The sequence below is a fragment of the Mustela nivalis genome (assembly GCF_964662115.1).
Source record: "Mustela nivalis genome assembly, chromosome: 6".
NCBI classification, from domain to species: domain Eukaryota; kingdom Metazoa; phylum Chordata; class Mammalia; order Carnivora; family Mustelidae; genus Mustela; species Mustela nivalis.
In genome coordinates this window covers 100674545-100693259 of record NC_139025.1, presented here as the reverse complement: position 1 = coordinate 100693259, position 18715 = coordinate 100674545, and the positions used below count along the sequence as shown (strand labels likewise).

The window sequence follows — 18715 nt, the reverse complement described above, 5'->3', positions numbered from 1 at the left end:
CTCGATGAGTAATTGAGAAAGATCATTTCCTGATCCCCACTGGCCCCAGCTTTCACTCTGTCATTCCGTGGGCCCTTACGCCAAAAACAACGCTCCATGGGCTCTCAGCATCTCCTGGAGAACCTTGCCAGCGTCCTTCTCGGAACGGGACATAAGGGCTGCCATTTTACGAGATTTACCACTCAACTGAGGAAAGATACTTTGATCGTTCTCAGCTGGGTTATTACAGTTGATAATCACCTGCCCATGCAACCCCCAAATTTTTAAATGGAGGAGGGAGGGAATCAGAATCACCCAGCATTGACATTGATTTGGTTAATCCCTAGAGGAAAATACAATTAAACGAAAGGAACAAAATGAAAGCTGACTGATGAGTGGCCATTTTAAGATACTTGGTTCAATTAAGCTAAAAGCCTGCTCTCAGGGCCACAACAATGGTTCCCAGACACTGCCAGCCCGCCTGCACTCCGAGTCGGGACTCTGGAAGCCAAAGAGGAGGGAATCCCTGGACTCTGCACTTGAGCCTGCCTTTCCCATTTAGGGCCAACTTCTCAGATCCCTGCTGACAGCCAATCGCCCCTCCCTGGATGAGGCCCAACAGGGGATGGGGCGGAGGACAGGGAACACAAGCTCCATTTCTACAGCATTGAATTTCTTGCTTTTTTTCCTGTTGGCTTGCTTGTCTGCCGGCTTCATAAAAGATGGCCCCTCGTGGGAAGCTAGGGCTTGTTCTGCCACTAACCAGCCTCAGTGTTCACATCTTTAAAATAGGGATGTCTGTAAACCACGGAAACCCGGATGTCAGCTCCCACTCTGTTGAGAACGTGCAGCCTAACTTCAAACCAGCCCCTCATCCTCTCTGGATTGCAGCTGCCTTAACGGCATAAGTATCTCTCTATGCCACCACAATGAAGTTTGCAAGTACTGGGAAAGAAAGGATCGCCTTTTCAACATATGGTTTCAGAACGATGTGAGATCCACAGGCAAAAAAAAGTTAAAAATAGGCAAATGCTTGAACTTGAACTGCTTCACCAAAGAGGATATACAGATGGCAAACAAGCACGTGAAAAGATGTTCAACATCATCAGGCATTGGGAAAATGCAAATTAAAGTCACAGTGTAATGTCATTCAGAATGGCTAAAATAAAAATTAGTGATAACGCCAAATTCTGCAAGGATGTAGAGATACTGGGTCACTCATGCATTGTTGTAGGAATTTAAAATGATACAGCTACTCTGGAAAATAGCTAGGCAGGTTTTCGTGTTTTTTTTTTTTTAAACTAAACATGCAATTACCATATGACCCAGCCATTGCACTCTCGGGCACTTATCCCAGAGAAATAAAAACTTATGTTCACACAAAAACCTACACAAGAATGTTTATAGCAGCTTTATTTGTTACAGCTCAAACCTGGAAACATGGGCAAATGATTATACACACACACTACGCCCATACCAAGTAGACTGAGGTTGAAAAGCATCCCCAAAATGTGTGTCCACCCAGAACCTCAGGATGTGACCTTATTTGGAAACTGCGTCTTTGAAGATATAATTAGTTAAGATGAGGTGAGCCCTAGGAGCACTTGGATGGCTCAGTCGGTTAAGCATCTGCCTTTGCCTCAGGGTCCTGGGATGGAGCCAGCATCAAGCCCAGCATTGGGCTCCCTGTGAGCTTGCTTTTCCCTCTGCCCCCTCCCTCCTCCCCCCCCACTCCCCTTCCACCCACCATTCATGCTCTCTCTCTCTCTAATAAAATCTTTTTCTTTTCTTTTTTAAGGTGAGTCCTAAATCCAATGGCTGATGTCCTCCTGAGAAGGTCACACAGCCATGGAGGCAGAGATGAGAGCAACATGGCTGGCAAGTAAGGAGCACCAAGGGCTGTTGGCAGCCAAAAGAATCTAGAAGAACCAAAGAAAGATTCTTCCCCAGAGCGTTTCAAGGGAGCATGGCCCTGCCGCCACCTTGCTTTCAGACTGCTGGCCTCCAGAACTGCAAGGGAATAAATTTCTGTTGTTTTCAACCCCCCGCCCCCGGTTTGTGGTATTTGTCACAGCAGACCTAGGATACTAAATACACCACGGGATACTACATGGCAATAAAAAGGAACTAACTGATACACACAACTTCCTCGATGAATCTCGGGAGAATGATGCCGAATGAAAAAAGCCAACCTCCTAAGGTTACTTACCCTGTGATTCCACTTATATGACATTCTCAAGATGACAAAATTAGAGTGATGGTGACTAGATCAGCGGTCACCAAGGGAGTCAGGAAGGGAGGCTGGACTGTACAGGGTAGCACAAGCGAGTTTTGGCAGGGGGCGACCCCACAGCTCTGTATCCTGACCGCAGGGGTGGTTCCGTGAATCCAAATGTAGGACAAAATTCATGGAGATGTGCGTACCAAGTGAGTTCATCTGCAGCTGAGTTAACAGTATAAGTTCCTGGTTTTCCTATTTATACCATGTGAGTAAGTTACTTTTCCCTTCTCCGAGTCTCAGGCTCCTTGCATGCAAAGTCTTAGGCAGGAATGATACGCTGTGCTCATGCCCCACCTGAGATGATGTGTGTAAAAGAAAACGAGGCCATAACTAGAAGAGGGATGGGGTGCAGTAAATCTTAGTTCCCATCTCATCCCAAGAAGTGCGGCTCCTTCCATTTGTTTTCTCGACCTGCCATTGCATTCAATTCCACCCTTCAAGTCAAACGGGGTTCTCCTGGGAACCCAGGTTCCTCTAGAGTACAGCTCTTCCAGATCTTTCTACCTGGGCCTGCATGAGGGCTGGGCTGCCCCTGGAGCTGAGCCAATAAACACCCACTCTGGGAGCCCTGGCCAGGTCTGCAAAGCTGCCCCGCCATTCAGCCTTCAGCGTTCATAGGGCGCAGCAAAAACTCTCTCTTCTCCCCTGCGCTGAGACCCCATCTGTTATCTCTCCCTGCCTTCCCCTTCCTCATTACCCCTGGTACTATTCCAAATGGCCTTGCAAAAACAACCTTACAGTTGCAAAGCAGAGTTTACAAAGTAATTTTTTAAAGATTTTTATTTATTTATTTGACAGAGAGAGACACAGCGAGAGAGGGAGGGAACACAAGCAGCAGGAGTGTGAGAGGGAGAAGCAGGCTTCCCGCAGAGCAGGGAGCCCCATGTGCGGCTGCATCCCAGGACCCTAGGATCATGACCTGAGCCTAAGGCAGACACTTAATGACTGAGCCACCAAGATGCCCCTACAAAGCACTTTTCATACATGTGTTATACCTCCTTTGCACCCCAAGACCCCAGCTGGAGGCAAAACAGGTCAGGATCCCAACTTCCCAGTCGAGGAAGTAGCTCAGGAATAGGAAGGAGAGAAGGGAACCAACCTACTGTGTGTCAAGCCCTTTATTTTCTTTCTTTTGATTATTATAACAAGATTAGGACATAAGTAGTATGAAGTCTCCATTTTTCAGATGAAAAAGACTACCTCCTCCTCAGTTCAGAAAGGTAAGCAACATACCCAGTGACATATGGCCAATGAGGGCAGAATGGGGATCAGACCCCAGCCTTTCTGACTCTAATCCAGGAATCCTTCCTTTACACCAGGCATGTAAAGGTTGTTCTCATCCATCTATCATGTTCTCATCCATCCATCCATCCACCCATCCATTCATTTTAACAAGAAGCAATCGGAAATCCTTTCTCTCCATGGGGGCTCCCTGAATTGACCAGATCAGACCCATGTGTGCTCTGGCCCCACACTTGTGAGGATCTTCAGATGTTCTTCTTTACTCTGCATCCCCAAAAGGCTCAACCTTTTCATACTGTGTCATGTTTCTACCTTGGGAATTTACTAGAGCACCCTTTGCCTATGTTAGGCAGTAACGCCAACATCTCTTCTCAACCTCACCCTCTTGGTCCCTCCTACAGTTCCCCAACTCAATAGAGAGCCAGAGTCTTGTCCATATCCCACAGTGTCAAGGCTGGAAGGACCCTTAGAAAGCATTCAAGAGGAAATTGGAACCCCCAGTGGGGAGGCACTTGCCTCGAGTCCCATAGTGAGACCAAGAGAGGGGCAGGACTAGCCTCCAGGCCTCCCAGTGCCTATGAGGCCATCCCTGCATGGGTCCCCGCACGGTCAATCTGAGCTCCGACACTGTGGATAGCCATGCCTGCCTTCCTCCTGGGTAGAAGGCTGCCTGGGTCAGGGGCCCACAGTGGTTCCAGCCCTCTCTCTTCCCTTCCACATTCCTAAATCCTGCCCATCCTCCCAGCCCAAGCCCAACCCTCCTTCTCCCTTGAAAGCTGTCCAGACTATTCTAACCACAAAGGTTTCTGCTTCCATCGACCACTGCTGTCTCTACCCCCCCTCTCCCCTGCTACCTCCAGATGTCATGGAACTTCACAGCCATCCTGAGCCTTAGTTCAACCTTCCCGGTCCAACTGCCACCCTCCCCACAGCAGCTGGCATAGCTGAGTGAATATAAAGCAAAAAAGGGGAGAGAGATAGAACCCCCCCTTATTGGAATGTCTGTCCATACTAGGAGTCTGATTTTGAGGGCTCTATCTTATCTTTTCACAAACTTACTGGGATTTGGCATCCCTCCCTCCCAAAGAACACTCTAGAATACCTCTCTTCCCATTAGAGCTTTGCCTAATACTCAGAATTAAACTTTAGGGTAAAATTCCACTTTTAAGTTGAGACTTCCTCCCCTCGTGACTAATTGAGATGCCAGGATCAAACTAAGTCTTCCATCCCATTAAATAAAGCCACATAAAAGATGCTCCAGCTAACAGCACTTTCCTGATTTCCTCAAGCTGGCCTGCAATAAGTATTCCTAATTGAGCTTGTTAAAAAGTGGATTTATGAATCCCAATTAGGCCACTCGCGCTTACACGGCCGCAGTTTTCAATACGACCAAACCTTCCTTCTTCCCGGGATGAAATTATTTTGGTGGGTGACAGGATAATTACTGAAACATAAAAGGACCCAGTCAGTACCATAGCAGCAGCCTCAGCAATTCTGTTAGGAGGGCCTGAGGACAAGCAGGGTCTTGATGGCAAATTTAAACCCGTGTTCAACGGCTGCCACTCCAGACCTCTCAGCCATGCAGGCACCTCTCCCAGTTCTTTCTCCTTGGCTCCAAAACCAGCCTCCAGATGCCAGCACCACCCTGCCTTGCCCTCTCCTTCCTGGCAGCTCCCCAGCTATTCCAGGGCCTCCTCATCCCAGATCAAGCTCTTCCACCAGCATGGCCTTTCCTCAGCCCCGCACTTCCCCGGCTCCCTTAAAGATCCAGCACAAATGGCTCCTCCTCCAGGAAGCCTTCCTTGCTTGACCCAGCAGCCTCTTGGGCCTACTGCTGTTCAAGCACTTTTCTGTCTGGTTCCTCAGTTATGTCTGCCTCCAGCTCTGTGCCATGAACTCTCTTAGGGCAAGGACTGGTCCTCAGCAGCCCCTGTGCCTGACATGCGGTAGGTTGCTGGCTCCCTCCCTCACCCGCTCCTTCCTTCTTTCCTTTAACAAACTTTGGGACCCAATTCTAAAATGGGCAAAGGATCTGAACAGACTTCTCCAGAAGAAATAAACAAATGGCTAATAAGCACATGAAAAGAGGCTTAACATCATGACTCATAAGGGAAACCTAAATCAAAACCACAATGCAATGTCACCTCACACCCATCAAGAGGGCAGCTACCAAAAGAACAGGCGGGAAAAAAACCTGAAGTTGATGAGGATATGGAGAAATTAGAGCCCTCATACACTGCTGGTAGGGATATAAAACAGTGCAGCCACTTTGGAAAACAGTCTGGCAGTTCCTCAAACATTAACCACAAAGTTCCCTCTGACCCAGCACTTCTGCCCCAATGTACATATCCCAAATCAATAAAAACGGGTATCTATGCAAAAACTTCACAGCAGCATTAATTATAGTAGCCAAAAAGTAGAAACAGCCCAAATATCCACCAACGGATGAACAGATTAAAAAATGTGGCACATCCATACAATGGAATATAACTCAGCAATAAAAAGGGACAAAGTAGGGACACCTGGGTGGCTCAGTGGGTTAAGCCTCTGCCTTTGGCTCAGGTCATGATCTCAGGGTCCTGGGATCAAGCCCTGCATTGCTCTCTGCTCAGCAGGGAGCCTGCCTACTTGTGATCTCTCTCTCTCTGTGTGTCAAATAAATAAATAAAATCTTTAAAAAAAATTTTTTTTACAAAAAGGACAAAGTACTAGTTCGTGCTACAACATGGACAAACCTTGAAAATGTGCTAAGCGAAAGAAGCCAGTCCCAAAAGACCACATGTTCTATGAATCCATTGATGTGAAATGTCCAGAATGGGCAAATCCACAGAGACAGAAAGTAGATTAGTGCTTATCAGGGGCCAGGAGAGGGAGACTAGGGGTAACTACGGATGGGTCTCGGGTTCCTTCTGGGGGCTGATTGTGGTGATGACACAACTCTGTGATTCACAACTCTGTGAATACAGCAAGTACCACTGAATTATAAGAACATACTAAAGACCACTGAATTATACACTTAAACAGTGAACTGTATGGTACAAGGATTATATTTCAATAAAGATGTTACCAAAAGTATTTTCATTTTAAAGATCACTTGTTGGGCATTTACCCTGTGGGGGAGGGGCAGCACAAAAAGAGTGAACCCCAGGAGCCTGAGCCCCTGGACACCCCTCTATTAAGGCGTGTGTAGCACAGAGCATTTTTATTCCACTATTACGAACTCCCTCAAGATGGCAGCTCCCTGCTTGGCCCAAGATACGCTGACCAGGACCTCTTTCCTTGAATCAGTCAGCATGGAGTAAATTCAATCAACAACGGGATAATTTTCCACTTAGAGATACAGTATAGCAGATAAGAGCAGTCTCTAGAACAAGACCACTAAGAGTCAAATCCCAGCTCTGCCTGTTACTGGCTGGGTGGTCTTGGACAAGTTACTCCACCTCTCTGAGCCTTGGTATTGTCCCCTGTAAAAGGAAGGGATACCAACATTATCTACCTCATCAGGCTGTTGAGTAGATTAGGTGAATTAATACATTAAAAGTACCAGTCATAGTATAAATTCTATATGAGGATTACCCAGAATATTCACTGCCCAAGCCTGGGGAGTGAATCTCCTGAATCAGTTTTTAGTGATGGGCAAGTCTTTTTTTTATTATTATTAAGACTTTATTTATTTATTTGAGAGAGAGAGAGAGAGCACAAGTAGGCAGAGGGGCAGGCAGAGGGAGAGGAGAAGGAGGCTTCCTGCCGAGCAAAGAGCCCCATGTGGGACTCGATCTCAGAACTCTGGGATCATGACCTGAGCCGAAGGCAGAAGCTTAACCCACTGAGCCGCCTCAGTGCCCTGTGATGGTCAAGTCTTAAGAACATTCATCTTCGGGGCGCCTGGGTGGCTCAGTTGGTTAAGCCACTGCCTTTGGCTCAGGTCATGATCCTGGAGTCCCGGGATCAAGTCCTGCATCGGGCTCCCTGCTTGGCAGAGAGTCTGCTTCTCCCTCTGACCCTCCCCCTTCTCATGCTCTCTCTCTCTCTCTCATTCTCACTCCCTCAAATAAATAAAATCTTAAAAAAGAAAGATAGAAAGAAAGAAAGAAAGCTCATCTTCACCTCGGTCAACTGCTCCAAGCCCCCATTTCTCCTTGAATTACAGAATTCTTCCCCAGTCCTCTCTCCCTTCAGCCAGAACACCTCAACCTCTCTGCTCCCCCACAGAACAGGGTCTTTGCTCATTTGAGTGCTAGAGGATGTGGGCACACGCGAGAACACGGCTGCGTGCTCTGGTTGTCCTTGGGGCCATGAGACAGGGAGGCAGGTGTGCAGCAGGGAGAGGTCCCGGATGGTGGAGCAGCCAGCCAGAAGGGCCCAGCCCTGCCATCTGCTCTCCTGGTCAGTCCCAGTGAGCGGCCTGGCATGGATTCACACTTGGTTGCAGTCCAGCACTTCTACCGAGTGCCCATTAGGGGGCAGCTCCGAGGCCCAGGCTGTAGGAGTCATTTCCTGTCATAGGGGAGACAAGAGTGGCCTTGCCCTAAAGAGAGATGTCTGCAATGCACTTGCCCAACATACCTACTCCATTTTACCTAAGAAACACAGTAAGAACCAGCTCGGTCCCTAGGAAAGTGGTGGCTGAGGGACCCGTTCTGTAGGCAACATGGCTTTTATAAGCCCCAGTGAGGAGGTGGGAGACCAGCGCTCATTGGGTGACATCACCTTGCATCCCCCCAGGCTCCCCCAATGGGATTGGGTAATTAAAATGCTTCCTTAACGGCCGCCCTTTGGAAGCAGGGACCCAGTGGGCTTGACCCATCTGGTCACACCTCATGTGCTCACACCTGTCCACAGGCATACGAGCGCAAGCATCCACTCCCATTCAGCCACATGCACACACTCCCATAAACAGCTCACGCACCTACACAACCAGACACACACACACACACAGTCTCCCAATACGCTAGCATGCACACAAGAGCACAAACACAAAGATACACTCCCACGCACAGGCACAGGTTTGCGAACATACTCACGTAGGGACACAGGCCTTGAAGTACATGCAAGGGCACCTAAATGGCTTATATCCATCTTCAGACACGTGTACACACCCACACACATATTCACATGCAAGCAAACACACTCATGTCCACACATCCCCACGCTTCCAAAAACACATGTGCTCACACATGCACATCATCACACATGCGTGTTCACACCCACACACATGCACCCCCACGTGGTCACATGCACTCACACTCTCACACTCTCACATCACACGGACCTAGAGGCAGCCCTGCGGCCCACGCAGGCTCCAGGCTCCACTGGCAGCGCAGGTCGCAGGGGGCCAACAGTTAAGTCAGAAGATTGTTTTCCCGTTTGCTAGGCTCTTTTCCTCCTTCGAAAATTATTACCTGGGCAGGATTCCCAGGGAGGTGGCATGAGGAGCAGAAAACACATGGGTCTACAGAGAGCTCTGAAAACCCCCATTCTGGAAGAAGGTTCCAAGGACGTCCACAGCCTGCGGGGGATAAACCTTGACAGCAGTGGGATACGTTTTCTCAGGTCGTCAGAAGACCTGCCAGGGTTTCGCAGTTTATAGAGAAAGTCTTCCTATGCTACCTCATCACACCCCTGCTGCCCCACTAGCCCGCCGAAGCCTCTTGAGCCTCAGTTTCCTCGCGGAGTCGCTGTGAGGATTAAATGAGATAATTCGTGGAAATTGCTGAGCGTGGTGCCTGCCACATAGTAAGCCTCGATAAATGATAGCTTTATCCTTGGCATTATTAATATTGGGTATTAATATCCATAAATCCTACAGAAGTCCTGTGAGGTATTGTTTTCTTCGTTTGGTACCAATGAAAACAAAAGCCCGGCACTTCACATGATTTATGCCCAAGATCACGTCTCCAAGGGGCGAAACTAGACTCAGGCCTTCCACCTCCTGGGAATTCCTCCCTGTCCTCTATGCCCAGCGCTCACCGGGGACCTGCTCCACCCAGCCTGGTTCCATGACAGGAGCTTCTCCCTGCTTCCCAACACCTCCCTGCAGAAAGAGCAACTCCCTCCTCAGGTCATCCCATGGACACGATCTGGGTCCTGCTGTTGGGAAGTGCTCTAAATGATTCTTCTGACTCCTCTGTCTCTTCATCCCCATTCTTCCTCAGGCCCCCAAGGAAGAAGGGTTAACCCTGGGCCAGTTGGACAGCAAATCTTTTTATGTTCCAGATTCCCCTCCCTGCCATTCTAAGACCACCTTGGTCAGCCGCCCAGCCTCTGGGACTGCCCCTGTCTTCCTGTCAGACTGAACCCCCAAAACACCTGCCAGGGTAGTTGGGGGAAAGACACAAGACTCCCAGCCCAGGAGCTAGTCCAGGCATCCTGTTGCTGCTCTAGCCCCAAATCACTCTGTGCCCTTGGGCCAGTCACCTCCTCTCTGGACCTCAGTTTGCACACTGGCAAATGAGGGGACAGGAAGGTCTTACAGGCTGTCACATTCTCTGAGGCTGGGGAGCTGAATAAAATCTCAAAATCCAAGGCAGACTAGTGGGGAAAATAATTGGGGTGAAGGACCCTTTCACATCATAACACAGCAGGAAGGCTCTCAAGAAGACTCTGGGCACAGAGGATGTTTAGATAATAGTCAATAAAGGATAGTGCCCTGCTCTCGGACTTCCTGCAAGGCTGTCCCCATGGGCGCCCTCACAGACAGACACACCTGCTCCTTTTACTATCCTTGGTTCCTTTTAGAGCTACTTGTGGAAGCCTGTGGAGCTCCAGAGAACGGGGGAACCTGGTGGAGGGAGCGCCCACCCACTCGCAAGCACACACAGACACAACGTTGGAGAGGAGCCAGACCCAACAGGACGTGGGAGGGGGCCAGTCAGGCCTGCAGGCGAGGAGCCCCTCCGCCGCCAGAAATAATATAGCTCCCCTCGCCATAACAGGGACTGCTCCCCATTATCTGGCCAGCTGCCCCACACACACCGAACCATCCCCCAGGATGGGTTCACCTACTATAACACTGCCTAGGTGGGATATTTTCCATTTGTTCCTGCAGATTTTCCTTCCACACTTCTCCCCTCCATCTGGGCCCCTCCTGGGATAGATGGCACCAGAGCGTCCCATGATCTCTGGCTTCCACTTGGGTTTGGCCAATGGGACAGCCTGAAGGTAAAGGCAGAGCAGGAGAAGAAGAAGCAGGACAGCTGTGATTCAGCCACATCCCTTCTGGAAAGCACGTTCCTGTCAGGCAGCCCTCTCTATACAGTAACCACGCCCCCCACCCCAACCCCAGAGCCCATGGCCCAGGGAGGCTAATTGCTCCCCACACTTGCTAGCCTTGGGGTGCTGCATATCCTTTGTCGGTTTCCCTAAACTCTGCCCACACCTTGGTAAACAATCCTTTATTAAGCACTCCTGAAATTCCCCAGCTTGTGTGTGCCACCTGCCTCCTGCCAGGACCCCAAGACATCATGGAAGGGGGATGTTCTCCTCGAACAACAATGACATAATGATCATGACCAGAAACGACACAAAGTCAGGCAGAAACAGCCTAGGAGCTCTCTGGCCTTCTGGCTTCTCAGGATAGTAGAGCATTCACTGGTGAGGTCCCCAACCCAAATGTCCCCTTGCCCCGCCGCCAGGACCCAGCCAGGAATGTGAATGAGTCCAGGATTCCCAGGAGCCCTGGCAACCCAGACTGCACGTGACCCAGTGGAACAGGAGGCGCCGCTCAGCTCCCCCCACCGGTGCCAGGCAGGAATGCTGGCCTAGACTTGCCAGTCTTCTACGTATGCAAAGGAAATCGGAAATACGTGTTTTTAGGGGAGATCTTCTTCTGCTTCACATGTTTTAGAAGCAAAATGTCAGCCAAACATAGCTACAGCCCATAGAGACTTGTTTGTTCCCCTATCAATTAGGCTCTAAGACTGAAATTCCATCTTTGACGTAGACGATTCAGAGGGGTGACAGCTTTGGTGGCCCCGCCAAGGGCGGCACATTCTGAATCTCTGAGTCTCTGCCCTCGGGAAGGAAGAGGGCCCTTGGCAGAGCCCAGACCACAGGGAGAGGTGGTCAGCGGGCAGCAGTGAGGTCAATGGCCCCAGGTCAGGGCACGGACCTGGCCAAGATGGGGGACAAGACTGAGGTGGTTAGAAGCGGGGGACTCACTGGCCAATGAGCTGGCCTCTAAAAGTTTGGAGCTATTTGGGGTTTGTTGGTTCATTGGTTGGTTACCAAGCTCTGTCTGTCTGCACAAAGTTCTGTCTGAACGTGGCCATGGTCCATATCCCCTATTCTGGTGGGGGAGGTAATGGCAGCCTCTTCAGCTCCTGCGAGAGGGGAAACTGGTGTTCTCACAAAGGCCCACCACCTGTCCTCCTTCAGGGCCATCAAGTCACTAGGTGTTTAGGTGGCTATGTCCCAGAAAGGGCACCTTGTCCCTCCAGCTGCCTCCAGAACCAGCCAATTCCCCTCCTCTTATAAAAGAGAAGAAAATCTCCCCAATGACCAAAAGCCTCCAGCATGACATTCCTCAGCTTTCTGCCTCTTTCCTTCCCCGAATTGTTCCAGAACTGTCTTTTCCCTCATCTGGCACTGCCCAGGCTACTGGGTATTGTGAGACTGTTTTTTTTTTTGTGGGGGGGGGGGTCTTCCATCTTAGCACCCCACTAGATCATAAGCCCCCTGGCATCAGGCTGGGGGGTAAGCCTTACACACCCTCAGGGCTAGGTCTAGCTTCTTACGAATGGAGTTCCATTAGTATCCACATGACTTGGCATTTTTGATCATGTATCTGGATAGTAATAAGAAATTATAAGTATAATACTAATGATGACAGATGCCTTACATTTGCACAGCACTTTGAACTTTAGGAAGAAGAAATAATAAACCTAACAATAGTAATGATAGATGTCTTACATTTGTGGAGCACTTTGAAGTTTGCAGAGCACTTTCACAGACTTAATTTTCTATCATCTTCAAAATCCTCCTTATGTAGGGGGAGGTAGATGAAACAAGACAGGTAAAGGGCAAACCACCAGCGGGGCAGGATGGTCAGGACACAGAGGTGCGTTACGCAGCTCTCTCTACTTGGGAATGTGTCTGAAATGTTCTGTTATAAAGAGGTGTTTTTTTTTTTTTTTTTAAACACTCCAGTATGTCAGTAAAGCAAGAGGCATTATCGTCACCAGGGTTTTATTCAAGCTCAAGGAACTGAAGCTCAGTCACTCGGTTCTCTAAAACTAGACAAGCGGCATTCCCACCCCCTGGCGAGGGCTCTCTCTCCTATGTCCCTGCTGCCCAAAGTGGGTCCAACAAACTCCATTTTCTCGGAGAGTTAAAAGAGCTCTACAAAGGCCAAGATCCCATGGATAAATAAGTTTAACAAAGTGTTAAACAAAGGGGTGCCTGGGTGGCTCAGTGAGTTAAAGCCTCTGTCTTCAGCTCAGGTCATGGTCTCAGGGTCCTGGGATGGAGCCCCACATTGGGCTCTCTGCTCAGCGGGGAGCCTGCTTCCTCCTCTCTCTCTCTCTCTCTCTCTCTCTCTCTCTGCCTGCTTCTCTGCCTGTTTGTGATCTCTGTCTGTCAAATAAATAAATAAATAAATAAAATCTATTTAAAAAAAAAAAAAAAACTTGATTTTGGAGGAGAGAGAGGGCTTGTTTTTCCTGCACAGGTGGCCCCTGAGCACCGTACAAGAACAGATGCTCCAACCCTCTCCAGAGCCATGAACTGAGCTGCTGATGCAAGCTCTCTCTCCCCCTCTCCCTTCCTTGCTGGTCCTCCATCCCTGGCCCCTTCTGTGCTCACAACAGCTTCCCTGGCAGCTTCATGAGCCCTTTGGGTGGCTCTACGCACGCTTAATCACTACTTCCTCTCCACCCTTCTCCCACTCAGTAGTGAGGCTTTGGGCAAAGAAAAGCAAGTAAGAGAAAAATAACTTGCTTTGTGAAAGCTAGAAATGCATCTGTTTATTATCCTCAAATAGCAACTAATCCTCACTGAGCATTTACTGTATGCCAAGTCCCATGCTGCGTAATTACCCACATATGCTCTTCACAACAGCCCCGAGAGCTAGGGTCTGTTTTACACCCCATTTTGCAAATGGGCAGAGATTGGGGCCACTTCCCCTAAATGAGTGATCCTGACCTCTGAGCCCAGGCAGGAGGGAATTGGAGATCCCTCCACTGAACTGCCCCCAGCGAGCAGCTCCGGTCAGAGGACCGCAGAGGTGAACCTCCCCCAGTGGCTGGCCTTGAGGGGCAAGCATGGCCCAGGGGCTGGCAGCCAGGACACACCAAGGCCCCTAGGCTGTAGAAACCACCCCTAGCAACCCCAGCCATTCCCCCAGAGCCACCGACTAACCATTTGCATTTACGCCCTGCGCCCCTGTCCCTAGTCCCGGTCACAGGTCACCCGGGAATGGATTCTGATCCTTACACCTCCAGTCTCTGGGGAAGGACGGGGAGTTTTATTAGGGGAGCTGTGGGCCAGCTAGGTGCCATACTTCCTGCCTGATTTACTTAACCACCCAACAACCCTACTAGGTGAGCAATAATATTGCCATTTTACAGATGAAGAAACTGAGGCTCAGATAGTTTAAGTAACTTCACAGAAGCTGCACTACAGAGATAACCTGAAGCCCCTAGCCTGACTCAAAGACTCACCCTGCTAATGAGGATCCCAAGTGTCCTTCCATAGTAACACCACCTCTAGCGTCAACAAAGGCAGGTGTGACCCCTGGAGAGACAAATACCACCTCCATTTTACACGGTGTTGACACACATACAGGGTAGACGCTCAGCTATTACTAATACAAACTACAACTTTGCACAGATTATGTGCCAGGCCCCTTGCTAAGCACTTAGCATGCATTATCACATTCAATCCTCTACAACACTGGAAGAGAAGCCCCATTATTACCGTTCTCACTGTACACACGGGGAGCTAAAAGCAATTACCCAGAGTCACTGCAGTAAATGCCTGCCCAGTAGCCATACCCCCTTCTTCATTCCCAGAGTGCCCCACTTTTATTGAGGGGCCCACTCCTCTCCAGCAGGACTGAGAGAAACAGAACCTGAGTGAATTGTCATTACTCGAGCTAATCCTGGTAATCCCTTCCATCATGCTAGGAATTTGTTTAGGAAGGAGCCTGTGATCCATGAGGAAAGTTTGCTGGAGGGCTTCTGGAAAAGGTTTCTTTGCTCTTAAAAGGAGATGTCCCATAAGAGATGGACATTCCCCCTTCTTCCACTGGATATTGTCATTCCTGAGTGTGATGCCTGGAACCACAGCAGCCATCTCACCACCATGAGGCACTAGCATGCCCATGAGCCAACACACCTGAGGAGAAGCAGCCAGAGAGGTAGAAAGGAACTGGCTGCTTCTTGGTTAAGCCCTTGAGGTCATGCTTTGCTGTTACTTGCAGTTGAACTGATAGAGCCAAAGGGAAGGTGATCTTCCATCTCTCTGGCTCTAGATTTGGAACTAGACTGAGTCCATGCCCAGAACTTGTATCTGTATGCTACTCTAAAGATTGGACATCAGAAAAAAAAAAATAAAAATAAATTTAAATGTGTGTGTGTGTGTGTGTGTGTGAGTGAAGATTAGATATGAGATCGTCAACCGAGACAGACCCAGAATGGTTCTGTCCCCTCTACCTTGGGCCTGCCCAATCCAATCCCAGGTAGCATAAGCCAGGGCCCAAGCCCAGCCTGGCCACCCAACCGTGACTCCAAGCACCAAAGAACCAGGACCTGAGCAGGGGCGCTCAGCGGACGCCTGGTAATGAGGGAAAGATCCTAGAGCCAGCCCCTGCCCCTTGGGAACCAAGTCTCATTTCATTTTCTACTCCTCCCGCCTTCTTCCGCTGCTGCCCCATAAATCTCCAGTTTATTAATCCTTTACATGAAGCAGTTGGTGCCGGATCCTGATTTACTCCCTGTTCATAAAACTCGGAGATATTAAAGGTAGAAATTACCCAGAAGGACACAGAGCCTCCACTGGGGAGCCCCAGAGCACTGCCTGGCCCCGAACCAGGCCCTCTCTGCCCCTCCCACCTACAGAGCTGCGGATCCGATGATATCATTGCATTGCCCTCCCCCCATCCCCACCCAGCCAAGACATAAGGGGCTCTTCTCTGTCCTCACACAGCTCTCAACCCCGACTTGGCACACAACAGGATAGGGGGCACCACGGTCTCCATTAAAACCCATTTCAGAGTCTCCTACTTTTTGAAGATTTTGCTCCCTTTAAATCCCTTTTGCTATCCATGTGAGAAGAAGGGGGGCAAAAGTCAGGAGCTGATTAAAACAATTGAAATGTTGAAATATGTAATAAATCCAGAAACAGGACCAGGAGGAAAATGAGACTTTTATTAAATGACTTTACCCATCCAGGTATTTCCAGTGCCAGGGACCATCTTCATTCCTCAAGCCTCTAAGGGTCCTTCAATATCCCTTTACCCCAATGCTCCCCAGGCCCCACCAACTGCTCAGACCACTGATGGTCTCTCAAATCCAACAGAGCCAGGATCCTCTTAACAAAATCCTGGGTGGGTCTCCGGGCCACCTGCTGAGACTCCCACACCTCACAGTCCACCCCCAAATTAGCTGCCAAATCCCACCTCTTCCCTGCAGGGTGGAGAGAGCCACAGGCAGTCCTCAGAGTCCCATACCAAGGGCAAGGACTCTCCCAGTTCAGTAGAAAACATATCTTGAGCCCAGCTATATTCCAGGAATGGCAGTCGGTACTGGGTCCCTGCCTGACCAGGCCCCTTCTCCTGAGGCTCTCACCTTGCTTTTAAAGTTTTAAGACTATCATAAGCAGAGTGTCAGGGAAGCAGAAACACGGGTCACTTAGCCCGAAAGAGGGAAGGGAATTCAGGGAAGGCTTCCTGGAGGAGAGAGTGTCTGAGCTGAACTGTGAAGGATGAGTGAGGGTCATAGGGAAGGGCACTGCATCAGAAAACAGCACGAGACAAGGCGTGGAGGTGTGGAGCAGCACTGAGTGTTCTCGGGGAGAGGTGGGGTAGGGAGACCCGACCCGGGGAGGCAGTGGGGCCTTGACTGCTGGGCTAATGAATTTTGACTTTAACCCAAGGGCAACGAGGAACCATTAAAGGGTTTCCAACAGGACAGGGACATGGTCCAGTTTGTACTTTAGAAAGATCTTTCTCCCTGCCGTGGGGAGGGTGGACCAGGGAGGGACCATAGGGAGAAAGGAGGCCATGACAGGCAGAAGACGGAGAAGGTTCGAGGCAAGAGGGCTCCTGAGCAAGGAGCAGCTAAGCCTCTTACCCCAGTTACACAACTCACAGTTCAAGGCTTGAACTCCAAGCTAGCCCACAGACAGACCCAAGTCTGGCTCCGGGTTGCATCACCTCTCTGGCCTCGGCCTCCTCATCTGGACAGTGGGATAACAGGAGGACCTCCATCACAGGGTGGTTTGGGGGACCTGAGTGAGACAATCCTTAAAGAAGCTAGCACCTCACACTCTACCACGCACAGCCGTCACCCTACATGGCTTAATGCTGTCTGGAGGGCAGGCTGCCCGCCCAGGGCTTCCTGCCTCTGCGACTTTGTGGCCCCTTCCCAGGGACGGCAGGGAGAGGCACACTCCTGAATGATAAGTGAACCACTGAACCGATCTTTTTGTCCGGGTGGGTATGAATTATAGCAGGAAGCTTCTTGGGTAGGTGTCTTCTGTGGCATTAGATGTATCATTAATTATGTATTAAGTGTTTGAAAGGAAAAGACATCAGTAGCCTATAGGATGTATTTGCATGGAAATAGAGGATTGATTAGATGCAGTATCTATATTGAGGGCTGTTGGGATTTAGGTCCCCAGGCTTCGTGGTGGTGGTAAATTACAACCACGAAAGTCTCTGCAATTGTAAATAATGGTGTCCCAACAGCTGGCGGGACTCTCAGTGCCTGCTGATGAGAGCCACACCGCAAAGAACGGGGAAGCAGGGGAGGAACAGGTCCCATGTGCTGTGGGTCTCTGGCTGTCTAGGCAGACAACCGCCGCCCCGTCAGCCCAGCCCTGTGCCAGGCTAGAAACTTGCCCAACTCGGTCTGCAGATACTCCAGAGAAAGCCTCGAAGCCGCTTCCCAAACCTGGATTTTGCTAACGGCTCTTCTCCAGTTCCCTCTGGGAGTGAGATGCTCGAGTAGAAAGAAGATGCATGTGTTGCTTCTCAAACTGCAGGCTGTGTGTCCCCTTTTAATGAGGAGATAGGGAGAGCTGGAGGAGAGCCGCTCCCACCCCTGGAGAGATGAAGGCCACCAGAACCCCAGGCGTGCCTCCCAGAGGCAGCAAGGAGAGGCTCCTACCGAAGCAGCAGGGACGATCAGAACAGGCAGCATGAGAGCTTCTGCCGGCCCACGTCAAAGCCCACTGCATGGATGAACTCACTTCGGCTTCCAAGCAGCTGTGTGCATTAGGTGCTATCATAACCCACTGCACAGGCAAGTGAACTAAGGCACAGAGAGAGCTCCCCTAGACACCAGCATCACTCACTCACTCCCCTCCTCCAGGCTATTCCTTCAGTGTCACCTCTTTACTGAGACCTTCCCTAACCACTCTATTTTAAACCACCCCCCCCACCCCATCTCTTCACCTTTCCTGCTTTTCCTGCACATGGCTTGTCACCTTCAAGTGTGTTCTGTCACCTACTAACTGAGTTCGGTTTTAGCCTGGCTCCCTCCACTAGAACGGAAGCTCCCCAAGGGACAGAGTTCGGTCTGTCTTGTCCTGTTGGCTGCTCCGTCCTACCAGCTAAATGAGCCAGGTACAGAACAATAAAGTGTTCAATACACATTCTGTCACCTCCCGAGGTCACCCAGCTTTTAGACGGCAGAGTTGGGGCTCAAACCCCAGGAGCTCCAGGCCCTGACCTGGGCAGGGCTCTGAACCGCCATGCATCAAGTCACTGTGCTGGAGGGGTTGTGTTTCCCCAATTTCACATGCTGAAGCCCTGACCCCCACTGTGGCCGGATTTGGATTAAGAAAGTAGCTGAGGTCAAATGAGGTCATAGGGCGAGGTGCTGATCTGATAGGATTAGCTTGATTGCACAAGCTTGAGAGCCGCCCTCCCCCTCTCTCTGTCTCTCTCTCTCTGCATCTCCCTCCCTCCTTGAGACAGAGCACAGACCCAGGAAAGGCCATGTGAGCACATGGCGAGAAGGTAGCCATCTGCTAGCCAGGAAGAGAGCTCCA

The 18715-nt window shown here is 50.1% G+C and overlaps 2 protein-coding genes across 19 annotated transcripts in view; one reads left to right on the top strand and one right to left on the bottom strand.

Moving 5' to 3' along the window:
* DIS3L (DIS3 like exosome 3'-5' exoribonuclease) overlaps positions 1 to 18715 on the top strand; it is a 434009-nt gene that overhangs the window by 320467 nt on the left and 94827 nt on the right. The gene's annotated exons all lie outside the window — the stretch shown is intronic.
* The window catches only part of MEGF11 (multiple EGF like domains 11), a 346208-nt gene that overhangs the window by 311409 nt on the left and 16084 nt on the right, over positions 1 to 18715 (bottom strand). The gene's annotated exons all lie outside the window — the stretch shown is intronic.